The 18,812-nt window shown below is 37.6% G+C and overlaps 2 protein-coding genes across 14 annotated transcripts in view; one reads left to right on the top strand and one right to left on the bottom strand.

Moving 5' to 3' along the window:
- MRTFA (myocardin related transcription factor A) overlaps positions 1-18,812 on the bottom strand; it is a 506,306-nt gene that overhangs the window by 247,608 nt on the left and 239,886 nt on the right. The gene's annotated exons all lie outside the window — the stretch shown is intronic.
- The window catches only part of TNRC6B (trinucleotide repeat containing adaptor 6B), a 133,951-nt gene that overhangs the window by 22,579 nt on the left and 92,560 nt on the right, over positions 1-18,812 (top strand). The window lies entirely within an intron of this gene.

Below are 18,812 nucleotides of genomic sequence, written 5' to 3'. Positions count from 1 at the left end.
GGATTTATGGATTACTGACTGATCTATATTGAAGGTGTTCTGCTTCTTGCTTCCTTGTCCTTCTCTAGGAGGTGGTTTGTTGTGAGACTGGATAATATGTTGCTTTTAAAGGCATCTCTGATTCCCAGCATAGCGTGTTGGGACAAGAGGCTATAGAGTGTGCTGTTGAATCTGATGTTGGTTGTGTCCTGCTTTGCGCTTGCTTCCCGAAGGTGCAGATGCTGGGTCACAAATTACTTTGGTTTGCATAATGACACAGTGATTATCATATTCTTCAATAGGCTTTTGAATTTATTTTATAGTCCTGAGTATCTCAACAGTGTTAACTTTGCAATTGATCTGTGTTTAAAATACAGCTCCTGAATTTCACAAAAATATGATTCATTGTTAGTTTGCTTGTAGTTTTGTGTAAAAGAATGGCTAAAAAAGAAAAAAAACTAAGGGGCTAAAATTAAAATGTGTTGTTTTCAGGCTGTAAGTTTTTTGAGAGATGTTCTCATCGTTTTATGGTGTAATAGAACAAAACATTTCTTAAGATGTAGGCATCAAGTTAGGAGGTGATTAATTATTATAGAAAAGATTTGGCAATTGTCCTGCATATACTTTAGGAACTGTGTTAATTTTAAATATCTTTGAAGCAGGGCTCACTAGTTTAAGAGCTGAGAAATTAAAACAGAGCAGTGGATGTACCTGCAGTCATCCCGGGCAGTGAGTGCATCTCTTGACAAGGTTGTAATTACAAAGTTCATTGAGGGACAGACATGGGAGAGGAAACATCACGGTGCTATCAATTACTCATTTTATTAGCATAGTTACTGGTGCTTACTCCTCACCAGAGAAAATATCTGTGTGTGTGTACATATTTATGTTTATACACACAGATGCCTGTATATGTGTGTGTGTATACTTTTTTTTTTTTGTCTGTGTGGCAGGAAGGAGATTGAAGTAATTGTCTTCTGAAACCTTTTCTCCAATGAGAAGTGTGCTTTACTTTGGCATTTTTAACTCTGGGTGTCATGGCAAAGATTGTGTCCAGCACTAGGTGATAAAAAACTTAGTGAGCTTAGATTTCAAACCAGATATTTTAGACTGACTTTGAATACCTAAGTGCATATGCAGTATGTATTTGAAACAACTGTCATCTGGAGAACGTGGGAGGTCTGGATTTGTACATCTGGTATTCAGTGTTATTCATTAAAGAGCTATATAGGATCAGTATATATTAAGCAAAAAAAGACTCATGACTACATCTAGTCCTTTTTCCCACGCTGTGGTACATAGGACTACTCACTGGAGTATATTTTTCGGTTCTTCTTCAGTGTGTAAATGATTAGCCTCTCTTTCCTGGTCTCAGAAGAGTTTTATAGCTATAATGGTCGAAGGGTTTATCCTATAAAAATTTAGGCAAAGTATGTTCAAGTACATTGTCTTCTATCATTAAAATGATGTCTTTACTATACAAAAACTTAGATGATATAGTGAGCCATTTTTCCTAAAGACACATATTTCTTAGAAATGTGTTTTAAGACTTCAGTAATACAGTTCAGTTTCTTTCCATTTGTCAGGATTTCCCCATCCCCTTCTCCTCCAGGCAAATGGCATGATTTTTTTTGGAAGAAGTTAGTTTTGTGCCTTGGAGACACCAATATACCTATTCATTCATATTTTATTTGGACCTTTCATTTCTCCTATTTTAGCCATTCCAAAACTCTGTAAATAAAAGATGAATATATAATTATTGTTACACTTATTGTTCAGATCAGTGGATCTTTCCTTTTGTGTTTTTTTAGGTGGTTTTTATACCTTTATTTAAGTACCAGTGATCCTTTTGAACCCCAGTTAGTTTACACTGCTCTCAAAAATATATTTTTTGATAATTGTATTCTATTTTCTATTCCTATTCCTATTTTTATTTCTATTCTTTCACCTTCACTAGATATGGGGTTTTTGAGCCTGTAGTTAATACCCAGAGAAGGTGACGTTTTCTAGCACTTAAGAAGGACTTGGAGCACTTTATGTGTTAGCAGCTGCTTTGAAGCTCTTCTCTTAAACATTGCAGAGGTTGAGTTTGAGGCCCATAGGTCTTATGAAATCGGATAATGTGGATTAAGCACATTCTAGCTACTTTGGTAACAATATGTTTGGTTATGTCATATATGAGGGCAGGTGAAGGCCCCATTCTTAGCCTGTGTCTTGAAATTAATTCTCCGGTCTCGTAGGACTTCAACAACAGTATTAAAGATACTGTTGGAAAAGGTGGAGTAAAAGATTGTTGAATTTATTTTAATACTTTTTTTTGTTTGTAGCTTAAGATATAAAGTGCAAGATGCCCAGGGACCTGGTAGGTACTTCCCCACTATTCAGAATTTCTCTTATTAATTTGGTCTTGGCAAGATGTGGACATTTAGGCGTCTTACAGAATGTTCTTGTCATCTCTTCGCTTGAATTTAAATTGGAAAGCACTTGAAAAAGTAGATGTGGAAAATTATCTTTGGACTGTATAGCCGAATCCCTTTCATGCTGTATTATATTTTGCTGAGAAGTGTCTTTGCCAAAATGTCACAGTAACAATCACTTCTGACATGGTCTTAAGCTGATCTCTAGCTGAAAATTGATCTGTCTTGTTTTCCATAAATATGCATTGAACCTGAGGAAAAGGAAAATAAGTATATCAACTTCTAGAGATAACTTTGTTATGTTATTGATGACAAGGTGTTTTGACTTTATTACCATGGAAAGGCATGATTATAACTTATCTTTGGAGAAGTACGGCTTGCTACGTGAAGTTCTCTATCTCAGTGTTGATAACTGACCCTTCTGACTCCACAGAACGACAAAGGGTTCCTGCTGGAAACATATTGCAGGAAAAGCGGTGATTAGAGTAATAGTCTCAGTTACCTGAGACTGGAGATTGCTTGACCGGTTATCAATATTTTTTTCCAGAGCCTTCAGTGAAAAGACTGTTTAATAAATAGAAAAGATGTCACTCACTTTTTGCTTTCTGTGTTTCTGCCTCTTCTCATGCATCTGGGCAAGATGTTAATGCTGTCAGCACCCTGGTCGCTAAGAAGCCTTGGTCGTACTCTTCTGTACTGAAACTTGAGGAACTAAATTTTTATTGTACATTGAGATGTACTTCAATGAAGTATTCTGGGGTATCAGGAATGACATCGAAGTAATCTTTCATGTTGAACAAGATTAAGGTACTGGAAGAGTTAACTGTCTTATGGTACCAGTCTGAAAATAACCTAAAAAGTTACACATGAAAACTATCATAGAGTACAAAAAAAAAAAAAAAAAAAAGGTCATGCTTTATTCCTGGTGAACTGGTTTGGTTCTATAACTGTTTCAGATTTTCTAACATCCTGGATTGTATAGTAGTCTGAGATAACAAGACCAAGCCTTGAAGAAAAAAGGTGGTTTCCTTCACTTTTCAAAAAAGAAAAAAAATGAGCCTCATGTAGAGCTGAAGAGGTCACTTTAAAGACTAGATATTCATGTGCTTCAAATGGAGTATTGTTATGTGAGGTATGATAAGAAAATTTAATCCCTCAGTCAGGCATTGTGAAGGGTGAATATCTTGCTTGACTCTTGTTAGCTTGATGGTATTGCTACAAAAATTGGCCTTCGTGCTTGCCTTTGCCACTCTTGAAATGAATTACAGAAATCCAGTGATAACTTCTTGGTAATGGAGCTTAAGGAAAATGACTGATGGACTCAGTCCTCACTTTAGTGTTTGTTTTCTCCACTGTTATTAATGTATTAATGCATACAGCTTTACTTAATTTTGTAACTTTTTTTTTTTTAATTGGCATAGTTGAGTTGTGCTCCCTTTCTTCTTAATTTTGCGTACTTTGGAAGTTTCTACAATTCTTCCCTTAGTCTTTTGGCAGCATACCCTTTTGTCATTCATTGGATTGCTTTCCCTGCAAAGTGTTTTTTGCGTATGCTCTTTCCCTTTTTCTTGGTCCTTGCCCTTTAGGCTGGTTTTGGAGAAACTTACTGTCTTGGTAGTTTTGTTGCTGTGGCTTTTAATCCTAACTGGTTGCACTGTTTGATCTCACAGTTTCTTCCCTGTTGTCAGACTGTAGAAAATACTCTTTCTGTTAACATGGCATCAACATGGTAAAGACAGCTGGCACCTGTCAATAGCACGCTCTTGATTGCAATAATTTTCCATTATTAATGCCACAAGGAGGAGAAACAACATATACAGAACCAAGCTTTTTCACATAAGCCATAATAAGTTTTTTAAAATGTTGTTTGTTTAGGCAGATGCAGAAGTCTCAGTTGAAAGGAATATTGGCTCTATTTTATCCATATGATCTATTGATAAATACCATACAGCAAAATATCCTTTCACTTTATAAAATAATTGGGGGAGGAGTTGTCTGATTTCTGGCTTTTCAGGGTCTCTCTTCCTCAAGAAGAAAACCAGCATTTCTTCTTGGAACCCCACACCCTCTACTATTTTTTGGATTATGATTTTTGTTTTCTTTAATTATATTTTGTGTTAGTTAATTTACCACTAATTATTACTGGGCTTTTTTCATTAACAGCCTTGGTATTATAAAAATATGAACATGCACAGAGCTTCTTGTTTGTGGCTAATTTCTTTTCAGCTGTTTTCGTCCATCTGTTAAGGATTATTGCACAGACAACACTTAAACTTTGTTTCTCAGTTGTTCCTTTGCTATAAAATAATGAAGAATGAAGCTAAAGTTTTATGTCCTGTTTGAAATATTTCTTTTGATTTCTTTCAATACTGACAGGAGTTTTTGAGCTTACGTTGCTAACTTCTTTCTCAAAAAAATGCAAATAAAATTTTCCTGTCAAATGTAATATTTTCCCCTCCTTTGTTCCTTCATCTTTGAAAGTAAACACCTATGAGTTTGCAAGGAGGGAAAGACTTTGGCCGAAGTAATTTGTAGAAAGGCATTTATGAATTGTGGCTTTGATTCAGTGTGTAGAAGGAAAAAGAGGAAAAATAGCTAGTTCTGCCCTTTTAACTTTTTATATGATAAGAATCTAGGTATGCAAAATTTTGCTGAAAAATGTGGCTTCACAAGGTTTCTAATAGTAATGCTCAACTAATAAGTGCAGGAAGAGGGAGAAGATTCTGTACTGTGTGGTGTTAGATAAATGTATTTTTATTCAAAGTTTTCATTAATATTTTTGAAATAATTGTTGAACTGAGTAGGTAGTCTAGAAACTCTAGAAACATTTCTCCATACTCTGGTGGCTTTTTCAAAACCAGTGACACAGACGTTGAGGCTTGTCTTGTTCATTCTCTTTGTACAGTTCCACTTACCAAGCTTTCTTGAGGTTACCTGTTAATCCTTGTTTTATTTCCTTTAAAGTTGCCCCTCTGTTCTTATGCGTCAATGTGAATCTTGGCGTTAGATTATTGCCTGCCTGTTCTTACCCTCGTTAATTCTTATTTTTCCTGCCTCTTGGTGTCTAATTGTGAAATAACATTTTCCTTCTGTTTTAAATCACTCTTCACAATTCTTTCGGCACATTCTGTGTTTGGTGTTTGGGGGGGTAGGAGGGGTGTGTGTGTGTGGGTGGGTTTTCTAATCTTGAAGCATTCACACAGAGGTGGTATAAAGGTTGAAAAGTATGGCACTTAATCAAATATTTCAGCTCTTGCTTTTATTTCATATATGTTGAGAATAAAGAAACATAAGCCTGCCTGAGTACTATTTGTATTTGATGTGTTAAGTTGCATGTTTTTATGTTTATAAACAGAAGCTTAAAATTCAGAAGGAGCTGTGGTTAGGAGGGAGCTTAAAAGCATGAGTGTTCAACTGTCTGCTTTTATGGGTGAATTATGTTTAGTCTTTGATAGCAGATGTTGCTTGATGCTGTCAGTAGTACAAAAGGTAGGCTTATGCTTTCATTTTGTGGGATTTAGAATTAATATAGTAAAAAGAAAATCTTGGTTGGGTAGTTGAACTTAACACAGCATCCAGAACCTTGACACCTATAGCTCTGGGGCTTATCGTTGCTGCTTAGTGGTTCACAACTGAGTTTCTGTTCAGGTGGCACTAAATAATTTAAAACATTCAGCTTGAAGACCTGTACAGTCATGGAACAGACAAAATTCCTTGTCGCTGTCATTAAAAAAAGCTGTTTCCAGTCTAATACTGATACGTGATGCTTTCGGACTTGATGGTTTCTCTGCAGTATGAATCCCTGCTACTCTTGAAAATTTTGGCTTGTTATGCAGACATAGACTTTGAACCTCAGAGTACTTTCTTCTGAATATCTGACCAGTTCAGAGTAAGTTTTACTTTGCTCATCTGGCTGTTGCCTCTCCATTGGGTTCAGGAAAGTTTGTGGTGTGGGTTTGTTGTTGTTGGGTTTGGGTTTTTATATTGTTCAGAGTATTTTTTAAATTTATTAGTCTGTTCATCTTTGATGTCTGCTGTTGGGTTACTCTTAGAGCTTCCAACATTTCTGTTCCCTGATACACAGGGTATGTGTTTGTCATTTTTCTGGAACATGAGTTTTAGGAGCAGCTAGTCTTTCTAATGCTGGCCTGCAGCTATTGTAAGTTCCAGGAGTTTTTGTGTAAAGTATCTTGTAAAGCCTTCTAGAAGTAGAGAGGTATTCTGCCTAGCAAGACACTTGCCTTATGCTTCTCCCGAAAGGGAGCAGCCTAAGAACTGTATGAGCACAAAGACTGTTTTTCACAGCAGAAATTGATGCTGTCTTCATCGTGTTCTGCTAGCTTGATTTTTCTATCCTGGAAATGTTACAACTCCTCAGGAGAGTAATTTCAAAACCAAACTCTCTGCAAATCATGTATTTCCAAGAATAAAATCCATTAATTCATGGCTTTAAGGTAATAAAGTAGTCTTCCCTTTTAATGCTATTGTTATTAAAGCTTGTAACGATGTTACAGCATATTCCTCCTCTTTTAGAAAGAAAATAACACATTCCATCCAAGGGAGCAGAAATTTTAGGTTTATTTTTCCTTTGAACTTTAGCACTGTAGCCAACTGAAGAACATAATAACACTTTCCAGCAAAACATTACACAGTTGGACCTTTTTTCTTCTCGGGGTGGGGGGAAGACATGAGGAATGACAGAAAAGACAGACGACCTGCTTGTGAGTTTATAACTTTGAATTTCAAGATTTCAAGGCGTTGTAGCTGTTTGCTCACTCCCCCAACAGTGGAATGGGTGGGAGAATCGGAAGGGTAGACATGAGAAAATGTGTCGGTTGAGATAAAGACAGTTTACTATATTTAAAAAAAAAACCTCAAGAAAAAACAAGTGGTACAAATCGAAAACAGTTGCTCATACCAACTAAGTGACACCCAGGCAGTCCCTCAGCAGCGGCAGCCCTTGGCAACCTCCACCCCCGACTCCTCAGTTTTACTGCTAAGCGTGATGTCATACGGTATGGCCATAGCCTTTTGGTCATCTGGGGGCAGCTCTCCCAGCTATGTCCCCTCCCCACTTCTTGCACACCCTCAGCCGACTCACTGGTGGGCCAGTCTGAGGAGTAGAAAAGGCCTTGACACTGTGTAAGCAGAGCTCAGCAGTAACTAAAACATCAGTGTGGTATCAAGGCTGATTTCAGCAGAAATCCAAAACATAGTTTTATGCATGTGACTATGTAGAAATTTAACATTATCCCAGCCAAAACCAATGCAGTATGTTATTAGGATCTACTGGCTTTTATAAAACAGCAGTTATAAACAAGGTAAAATTGTTAAGAACATGTCATTAAACAGGCAGTGCTACTTGAACTAGTTTAAAGGAATGCTGTTGATAGCGTAGGTGCTTGGGCATTTTTAAAGAAATTCCGGATCAAGTGCACGATTTTGTAAGTTGGGTGCACTGCTCTCTACAGAGGCAAGATGGATTACTCATTTGAAACCTACTTACCCATAGCGAAGACTAAGATTGCTAAAATACAGATATTAAACTGAAAGATGTCTTGCTCTGTTTCCTGATCTCTGAATGCCCTGAAGTGCTTTCATGTGAAGCACAAAAGAGAAGATTAATACAATGCTGTGTTTTCTTTCTCTTGGCAAATACCATCATTTGCCAAACTGACTTTGAGAACTATAGGAACTATCATCATACAGTCCTCTGGTTTAGCCTTTTCGTATGTAGACTTTAAGTGAAGGGGGTATAATGACATTGCCATGCACAGGTGTGTATCTCTGATTTCTTAATTAAAAAATACTGGTCTTAAAACTCAGTTCAAACTCACCCTTTCCATTCCTTAAAGGTCGGTTCTTTGTCATATTTTTTTTTCTCATTTGTTTTTTTCCTCAACCAATAGCATCTCTTCTACAGTTGATTTGCAAAGTATTATAAACTGTTGTAAACAGGCAAAAAAGCAAACAATACTTGCTAAAAATATTTAAAAGGAAGAAGCAGCTCTGCATTTGAGAGCTAACATGGTACAGTCCCACTTTGATTTTGGAGACACACAGGGACATTGCTTTTTAATCTCTTCCAACTGAGTATTGGCTTTACAGAGTTGTTGGCAGTGATTGTATCAAGGTGGCATGATAGAGTTCTCTGTAATCAGTCACTGAAAACAATCTTGTAGATGCAAAAGTATTGGTAAGCGTTTTCAGTCTTACTGGCAGACTAAGGGGATAGGTATCTGGGGAGAAATTTCAGCCACAGAGAGTAAAAAAAAGGTTACTCTACCCTTCCAAACAATTTGTGGTTTCATGAGTTTGGCTGAGTCATTGAAAGGTGTAAAGCTCACTGGTCTCTTTGACTTCATACATTTGTACGATTCCATACATCCCCACAAGCCTACGAAGACAACCGTGTTTTCAGTTTGTGAACTAGATGGGTATAAATTTGTTTCAGTTCCAGTTTTTTTTTCTTCTGTCATTGGGTGTGGAACAAGTGGAGATGGGTTTGTGGAGAAGACCTTCAATTTTTTTTATTCTTGACAGTAACAATAGTAGTGATGGTCTTCATCGTTAGAGTAGATGAGAGACTGTGTGGACACCTAAGGACTCTTGACCTCTGCAAAAAGGCATTGTGCAATATCAGTTCCTCTAGGGGTAAAAGCAACATTAAAAGCATGTCAGTATTTCCTGTCACTTGTTCAAAGTCTGTTCACCTGTAGACAGGACAATGTATGATGGAGAAAGTAATAATTGTCTACAGATGCAGTTAAGCCTCTGTGAAATTATGTTGCTGAGAAATGTTATAGAAGTACCCTGAAATCATATTAGTAGGTTTCAACAGGTACAGAGTTTCCATGTGTGATTCCTAGAGAAATAAATTATTTCTGGGGTGGTTTGAGTTTTTTGTTTTGAGTACAAGTCGTAACATATGCATGGAAGAAAAGCTCAGGTTCTGCCCTAGAGATGAGTGAGTGTTTTGGTGGTCCGTTGCATAACAGTTCGAATAATCCTGAGAAATTCGGAAATACTGTACAGCAAGCAGCACTGTCAGTAGCTCCCTTGTGACCTAAAAGAGCTCAGTTTTTATGTTTTGATAACTGGAGAATCTGGAAAGTAACTGTACAATGTGAATTAGCTTTTATTCATTGTCCTTTTTCACAGCGGTCAAAAGTGGATGCCTACAACAGGCTTAAAGCAGGGTTAATATATACGTGTATCAGAATTTGTCTCAGCTTCCAGTTGTTTGTGGCTCAGGAACTTTCTGGGCCACTGACAGTTTCTATTCATTTGGAATCCACATAATATATTTCTATTCTGTGAGCTCAGAAAAGAAAATTCTTCTTTTTCTTCCTTGCCTGCCTGGTCAGAACTCTTAAGGCAGAATAATTTCAGCATCTTTTTGTATGTGCTTGGTTTATGTCACTTTCAGTCAATCCTAACAAACAGCAGAAAACATTATTTGTGGCTGTGAACGTGATTGACTGTGTACTGCAAAAGTGTAATTTAGTTTTAAGTAATTCTGATTATCATCTGCTTTCTTGAGCCATTAAAAATCATTTTTGTTGTTTGTGCCTGTTGTCTTTGTGGTAGTGCATCATCTAGCTTTCCAAATCTAAGTGGAAGAGAACAGTTAACATGTTTTCTCTTTTCTCTGTCAGAGTGGTTAACAGCGTGTATATCATAGTAACAGCTACTTATGGCTGTCAGTTTTAACCGCTGTAACTTGTTCGTCTGTGTCTGTACCATAAATAGTAAAATAACTGGAAAATGGGTTGGCTAGAGTCATTGGGCTGTATATGCGTGGCTGTTGAGAGTAGTGGTCAGGGGGCAACTGTTCAAGGGCTTTTGTGTCAGATTTTTCCCCTGAATGGAAAGTGTGAAAGATTTGGTTTGGAAGTGCAAAAGTTTTTTTTCAGAGTTGCAAGAATTCACGGCTTGTGAATTGCTAATGATCTCTAGCTGAAGAATAGTATAGAAAGTTAGTTAAATAAAAGATGGAAATCACTTGTGTCTTAGTAAATTCAGATTTTTCTGGGATTCATACCATCTATGTACAGAATAGGCTAAGACATTAAATCGGCTAAGACATAAATAAAGTGCATCATCAGCTGTGGTGTGGTAAAAGGGAGCACTTCTGCTTGCATTCAGAATGCTTTATACATTTTGTGTCTGAGACTGCTGTGCTGTTATTCAGAGCTGCTTTGGCAGCTTCAGAGTAGAAGTTTTCAAAAAGCATTTCTGCATGTCCTGTCATACCGTAACTTGAATGACTCGAACATCTTCAGTGGTTGAAGGTGTTACTGGCAAAATCTTGCTGCAAACAACTTGGCAGCTGAAATTGCCCTCAGAGTAAGATTCAGATGAATTATTGTATTTGTATAGGTAGATAGATAGGTGAGCTGTTGTATTTGAAATTCTTTGCAGTTAAGTAATGCATATTTTTTTAATTAAGTAGACTTATTTGTCTATACAGTATTAAATGTGGGTCCTGACCTTTTCAGCATTTCCCAAGTGTGACTGTTGTTTTCATTATATTAATAAAAATAGTTTTTAAGATTAGCACGCAATTCATGTTAAGCTGCTGGATATTTTACAGATTATTAGATAATATACATTAAAAATTACATAGTAAATGGGCCATAGGTTATTTCTGCAAGTGCAGGTGATTAATTAGTGACAGTGAGAGACAGGAACAGAACTTGCGGTCTTTTAACCACTGCTGCAGGTTTAGTGCTTATTTAGGTGAAACATAAATTGCGTATTCTGAGTTACATAACTTCTCAGTTCTTAAGAATTAATTGAGCCGCCATTGATAATGTGTCCTATTGTTCTGTAAAGATGATGGACATTTTAATGACGGTATCTGTTAACGTGTTAGCATTTATAGTTAATGTTGTAACATTTTATTGAATCAGGAATTAAAAGTACTGTTAGGCTGCATATACCAAACACAGGTATTGGATTAGTGATTCTAAGAAGTAATTATGTGCCGTTTTAGTGTGTTAGCATTCAAAATGATTAGCAGGGCGTGCTGAATGTGATATGTGACTTAGCAGTGGGATTATGTTAGTAAGTTTTCACTTCTCTTTTTACTAACAGGAAAACCAGTTAGGACTGTATGATGGTATTAACATTGAAATGCTCAATCTAGATGCTGATGAGAAACTTCCAAGAAAATAGTGAGTAGGGTACGAGATGGTTCACGTCTTGTGTTGGTATTTTTTTATGTATCAAGACTGTACTTGGGCAAAAATGAGAGGAAAAAAACCCATAGAAATAAGTTCAGTTGAAAATTGAGTGACATCACAATGCTGTACAATACAAACAAATCCTAAAAGACACCAACAATTCAGATAACTTTTCGTGTATGACTTGACTCTAAGACTTGCCTCTGTGTGGTTCAGAAAAATACTTTGCTGCTTCTTATTTTAGGAGCTGTTTTTTCTGTTATTTTCTTTTTCTTAAGTTTAAATGACTATTTCTAAGGCAGTTTTTTAATGTCTTCATCTGTCTACTGAAATTAAGGTTTCATCTAAGGAGTATATTCTGGGGCTAATTTTCTTAATCAGTTTGTGCTGTTCTTGCATATTTTGAGATGCTAGCTTAACACTATCTTATTCCTAAGAAAATTATTAAAGTGTTTGCAGCTGAATTGCATTAATTTTATGAAACTAAGTTGAATTAGAATTTTAGTTTATTGCTAATTAGTAAAATTTTGCCTGATGCAGTTTGACCAAAGTGCTTGTAATAAAGCCAGACAGAGAGGTGATTCTGCTTTCATTTCATTTGTAGCAGTGATTACATTCGTGTTGGGCCTCAAACTGTCTTTGAGATTTATTACAAGTTCTTCTAATTGCTTGGCACTTTATAGGGCTTCCACCACTGTTCTTCGCAGTACTGACTGCCTGCATTTTGAGGATTAGATTGTGCAGTTCTACTTAAAGCAGCTACTAGCAACACAAAAGAAATGCTGATGGCCCGTTCCATGCAGCGCTGCTGCTGGTAATGGGGAAGGTGCACTGGTGTTAAAGCAGTAATTGTGACAAACCACCACATCTATCAGTCTTAAGCAGGGCCAGCAGCTGCCTGTGTTAAAATTAGCAGATAACATAAACCTCTGGAAATAAGTTGCCACAACCTGCAGAAAGCAGCTTGTGACCTTGGCTGGTCCTCACTGAAGTCGAGTTGTATGCTGGGTAGGGTTTTTACTTCCTGTGTGCTTGAGATGCTAGTGAATGAAAAATCCTAAAAGAGTCTTCGTCTTCTGTTCACTCCTGTAGCTGGTTGCAGTCTTTTTTTATAAAATAGAAAAGTAAAAAAAAAATAAAAATAACAGCTGTGAAATTATTGAATATGTGGGAAAAGGCGGTGATAATAGCTCTCTGATGAAGCTGTATTAATATGTGTCTAAAAGTGGTGAAGAGAAAAAGGCAAAATACTGTTTGAATTTAGTAGCTCTTCATAATAAGTACGGGATTTCTTACGAGAAGTGTTTGGTTTCCCTTATGCTCTGTTCAATTTGGCAGGCTAGGAAATCTAATGAAGGTGTTGAGTCTTCTCAGGAAAATTGCTTTCCAGTGTCAGGATTCAAGAAAGATGAGGCTTTTGCCCTTGAAACCTTCTGACCCCTCAATGTGTGGCTGACTTTATCTAGGAACTTCAGATGAGGTGTACTCATTAATCAAAACCATTAGGGTCTCCTTAAAGATATTTTTAGAAAGAGTGGTATGAAACTGCAGTAACAGGTGTTGTGCTTCTGGGGAAAACAGAAGTTACAGTTTACTATGTTTAAGCTCCTTGTGGTATATTTCATTTTCTAGAAGCTAAATATTGGAGTTTCTAATTGTGAATAGCTTTTTTAACTTAGAACAAGTTGTCTTTTATTGTTTAGAATACTCAGTGTATAAACTTTTATCAAAATTTGGATATTCAGAGTTGCCTGGATTTTGGGGGGGGAGAAGGAAAGCTTTGAAATAATAAAATACGGAGTTCAACAACTTGTGGTTCCTTTTTTTAAAAATGCAAGTTTTCTATTGACTTCCCCCCTGCTGTTTAAGGGTCTATTTCTGGTTCCTGCTTCCAGCTGCCAGAATCTTGAAGCAATCTCCATTGCTTGCCAGGAGAAACAGGTGTAAAGCGGGCTTCCTTTGATTCCTCCTGTTGGAATCAATGGCTCCCTCTGCAGTATAAACTAAACTAAAGTGAAAGTAAAGAGAAACTAAAGTGTCTGGATCCTCTGTCCTTCCACTTTTTCTTCTTTCCTTGGTAGAAATACAATAGAGACAGTAGTTTTGTCTGACCTCTGCCTTCCACTCTTTTTTTTTTTTCTACATATTCAGGACAAGTGCATTTCCGATGTATGGTGCAAGTCGAGAGAGACTAAATACTTAGAAATCACCTTTTCAAAACGCTTTGCAGTTAACCAGATCTATTGTGGCTGCTGTATACTGTGTGTGACTGGAACTCAGTGAGGACTCTGAGTCCCAGCTTCCTTGAAAAGATGAAAGCGTGCCCGACATCATTCGGTGATGACAGAGTGAAGAGGAACCGAGACACTTGAGGGGAAGAAGTGTGCAGGGGAATCTTATAAGAACTGTGGGTTGAGGAGGAAAAGAATATTTAGGGCTAGCTGTAGCTATTATGTGCTGTTCTTCTCCGTTAATCCTCAGGTAGTTGCTTAATCAAAAACTTAAAATACCATGTTCCCATCCACACTAGAATGGGATGTTACTATTGTCACCAGGAAAATAAGACCTAAATATTTTAATTTTTAAGTACTTCTTTTGGATCTCAAAAATTACTTTAATGAGTAGATAGCTGGGCCTAAGAGCTAATTTTAGGAAAATGTAAACAATGTACATGGAATTTTACAGGGGCAAGTTGCTCATTAATTTTTTTCAGAAAGTTCTTTGTCAGATGTATCTCTCTTAATTAAGATAAACAGCCCAATAAAGTATTTTTTACTTTTAAATGTCAGGGAAAGCTGGAAACGTGTAATGCTTTATAAGCTTATTGTAGAACTCAGAGAACAAGAAGTAAACTGTGTAGCACTTTCTGGCAAAAAATTTAAAAACTGCAAATTTCAAAGTGAAAAAAATAGATCACTGATCATGAAATTGTTTAATACATGCAGAAAAGCAAAAGAAGGTTAGAGGAAAGACTCTTAAAAAAGTGGAATGAAAAGATTGCTGGACTGGATCACACCCATGGAATGATCTTCATAGAATGGTTTGGGTTGGAAGGAACCTCAAAGGTCATCCAGTTTCAGCCCCTGCCATGGGCAGGGACACCTCCCACCAGACCAGGCTGCCCAAGGTGCCATCCAACCTGGCCTTGAACACCTCCAGGGATGGGGCAGCCACAGCTTCCCTGGGAGACCTGTGCCACTGCCTCAACACCCTCATCATGAAGAAATTCCTCGTTATGTCTAGTCTAAATCTTCTAAATCTTATGACTTTCCCTTTCACTTTGTAAAAAACCATGTTATTGTCAGAAACTGAAAAGTCTGTATTGTTATTGTTTTGTAATCCTTTAATACATAAATAAGTCTTTGTACATAAGATATATAAAACACAAAATCCACGGGGACCTGTGAAATTCTGTGTTGTAGTTTGTACAACCACTAATTTTTTTGTCCGCTTAATATTATATTTTCAAAATAATTCTTTATCTTCTTATGGTGGTTATTTTGTGAGCGGGTTAGGGTTTATTTTTATTGTGGTAGGGAAGGGGTGATATTGGCTATAACACTGTCAAACTGTGGTTTTGTGTATGCCTTAGTTATATATTGTCTTGCATCCAGGGAGATCTGCAGCTGAAATGTTGGATTTCAATAATGTAAAATCTTCCCTCTGCTCAGACCTGTCTTTATTCTGAGCTCTCATTTTAAAGCATTGTGGAGGCTGTTTGAACCTTCGCTGTCTGTACTCATAGACAGTATTCTAAAAAAAGGGCATACTATAGTTCTGCTACAGTCCTTTCAGTATTTATATCTGTTCAGCATAGTTTGGCTTTTCTTGGAGGTTCTTTTATCTTTAGGGTTTTTTTGATTATGTAACTTCTTAGGATATTTTCTTAGACCTTTCCACACTGAAATGCATGTTCTTGCTGAGTTGGTAATTTGATGGTTTGGGTTTTTTTTATCTCCTCTGTGTGTGCTCTCAACATTAAACCGAATCTGTTCTTGTGTTCATAGGATTGTAGGGAAATTCAGGTTGAAAGGGACATTGTGAGGTCTCTAGTCTGACCTCCTGCAGAAAGCAGGGTCAGCTATGAGGTCAGACCAGGTTACGGGGGATTTTATCCAGCCTGGCCTTGAAAACCTTAATGCAGGAGGTGACAAAGCTTGTCTGGGCTATCTGTTCCAGATAGGTGAAAATGAGTCATCTTGTATCTAGTCTGGACTTCTCTTGTTTCAACTTATGCTGGTTGTTTCTTATCCTGTCACAGTGCACTGCTGTGGTGAGTCTGACTCCTTGCTTGTCTCGGTGCAGACAGGTTGCTGTTAATTTTCCCCAAAGCCGTCTCTTCTCCAGGCTGAACAAGCCCAGCGCTCTTAGATTCTCCTTACAGGGCATGTGCTCTGGCTCTCTGAACATCTCAGTGGCCTACAGCATCCGCTTTATTTCTTGTATTGGAGGGCCCAAAACAAGGTGAATTAGACCGTATCTGGAGTAGTAAGCACTTAATATTTGCTATAATCGGCTCCCTCATCTACTGGCAAGGCTTCTTTTAATAAAGCCTGGGCTACCGTTGACCTTTCCTGGCAGAACACACCACTGGCTCCTCATCAGCTTGCTCTCTACCAAGACCTTTTCCACAGAACTGCTCCCCAGTCAGTCTCTAACCTGTATCATTGCCAGGGCCTCTCAGGTACAAGGCTTTGTGTTTGTCCTGCCTGAATTCGTAAAGTTCCTGTAGGGTCCATTCCTCTGGGTTATCCAGGTCCATCTGAGTGGCAGCCCTTCCCTTGGACATGTTGATTGAACCTCTTCACACCAGTTATGTGTTATCATAAAATTTGACCACAGTGCACACTACAGGCCTTTCAAGTCATTAGTAAAGTTGTTTAAAGGGCATGTCCTAGGGTCGACCCCTGCAGAGCCCCACTTGATACCACCTTCCAGGTAGCATACAACGCAGTAACCATGATGATCTGTGACTGACCAGCCAACTGAACCTGGTTGTTCATTCATTCTAAAAAGAGGGGGTTTTTTCCTATTTCACTAATACTCAATTTCTTAAGGTTCGCATGTCCTCTTCTTAGAGTCTTAATGCATTTTATTGTTAGGGGTTTTTTTAATCAGTGAAAACCTACAAGTTAATATTTGTTTCATGTATTGAACAGTTTGTATTTATGAGTATTTTCTTGTTCTGTGACTGATTTTCTTGGTGAACTTCTCACAAGAAACTTAGTCATTGCTTTTCTCCAAGTTAAAAGAAGCCCAGGTCTTTCTTTAAATGCTGACATAATTGTACCATATCTTCATCTTTTACAATGCTGATTAACATTTCTTACAGTAGATGGGGTTTTCTTGTTTCTTTAAAACAGGTTGTGCCTGGATCTACTATCTTGTTGCCTCTAGCTCAGGCGATCTGTTGGTCTTAATTATTTGCTCGCTTCTTTTTGAAACTTTAAGTTTGATAGATACGTGTGATAGATGGTAATGTGTCTGTAACGGCTCTATCACTAGCAGTCTTCATATAAAATTTGTATTAAAGCAACACTTTTATTGGCAGTACTTCAGCAATTGCCTTGTCCTGACAGCAGTCTACTAGATTTTCCACTTCTCATTTGAATTTCTTGTTTATGATCTAATAAATTAATTTGCTGTTCCTTCTAAGTTTTTGTTGATTGTGAAATCATTCCCATTTTATATTTCAATTTTTATGATCTTTTCTACAGCTTCACTAAATTGAATTTCTATTTTATATGGTTTTGTGGTTCATCCCGAGCTGGCAACTACACTCCATGTGTCGCTCACTCCTTCCCCTGTTGCCACTGGAGGGGTGGGGAGGAGAATCGGGAAAAAGTAAAACTTGTGGGTTGAGATAAACACAGTTTAATAGGACAGCAGTGGAAGAGGTTTCTGTCAGTGTGTTATCGATGCCATTCTCGTAGCAGCTACTCGGAAACCAGTACAGGATCCACCCTTTATTCTCTACCATCTGTGTCAGGCCTGGGTCCTATATTTTCTGATACGTTCCTATTAATCACCACCACTTTTCCTGTCTTCTGATGTATAAACACAGATGTAATTCCCTTGATCCATGAGCCATCCTTCTAAAATGTCCATGGAGCCTGTTTAGTCTATGACTTTGGGCTACATCTGTCACAGCAGCCTTTCACCGAGTAGGAGAGATGATGCGCAGTGTTGGATATACAAGGGTATTGTTAGCTTAGCACTATATATGCTGTACATGGGCTTCTTTATTCTTGAATGTTGTTTCATCTTTCTTCCCAGTACTGGCCACGAATTGTTTCCTTGCTTACCATTTATATGACTTGTACTTGTCTCTACTAGCAGCAGGGTAAAATACCCCTGATTTCAGGTTGTGTGAGAGTAACTCTTAAACTTTCACCCTCACTCCCAGAACCACACTGTTTTGCTCTGTGGCCACAAATTTGTAGCTGTTGTAGCAGTTGTTACTCTTGCGTTTTAACATTTGCAACAGCAGAAGTAGTGGAACAAATACCTTTCTCTTTAGCTGCTTAGTTTTGAGTCCAGATGTTAGAGCTCTTGAGAATTGGGCATGGACAGAGGTACAAAGAGATTTCAGTGTTTCTGATGTGTTGGGAGTACATGGGTAAATGTCCAAGTTGTTTACAAAACCATAATGCAGGATTTTCTTGCTTGTAAATGAAAATGTTGAGTTGAGTGTGTGTCCCATGGGTACATGTTTACAAATGTGAAATGACCTTGCACATATTTTGATTGACTATCTGTCTCCTGGATGTCATTACCACCTTACAGTTCATCAGTTTCTCACTTCATTTGTGGATTTGCTTAGGGCTGCATCTGTGCAGGCAAATAATTTATTTTTTGTTATCCTTGTTATAAGTCCACATACAGGTAATGGATTTTGTCAGTATTTGTGACCTAGCAACAAGATCAAGGTACAAATGAGTAAAGTTGACTCTCTTGAGGGGAGGAGCACAAGGGGAAGTAGCTGCTGGAATTTGGTTGGGGTTGGGTTTCTCCTTCAGAGACTGACTAAATCATGTTACCTTTACTGATTAAATAGTGTTTCTCTCCTCTTTCCAGTTTAATATAGTGGATCACTGATTTAAGTGTGATTATAATTTAGTTTAATTGTATGGCTTATTGAGTATTGCGGTGTGGCCTGTTTGCTGGCTTCAAGTGAAGTAGAGTGCTGCTAACTGTGTAGCTGGGTGTTTGTGTAAAATACTAAGTG

Source organism: Phaenicophaeus curvirostris, chromosome 1, assembly GCF_032191515.1.
Source record: "Phaenicophaeus curvirostris isolate KB17595 chromosome 1, BPBGC_Pcur_1.0, whole genome shotgun sequence".
Lineage (NCBI taxonomy): Eukaryota > Metazoa > Chordata > Aves > Cuculiformes > Cuculidae > Phaenicophaeus > Phaenicophaeus curvirostris.
The sequence above is the reverse complement of the archived record's forward strand: the minus strand, read 5'-3'. Positions and strand labels throughout refer to the sequence as shown.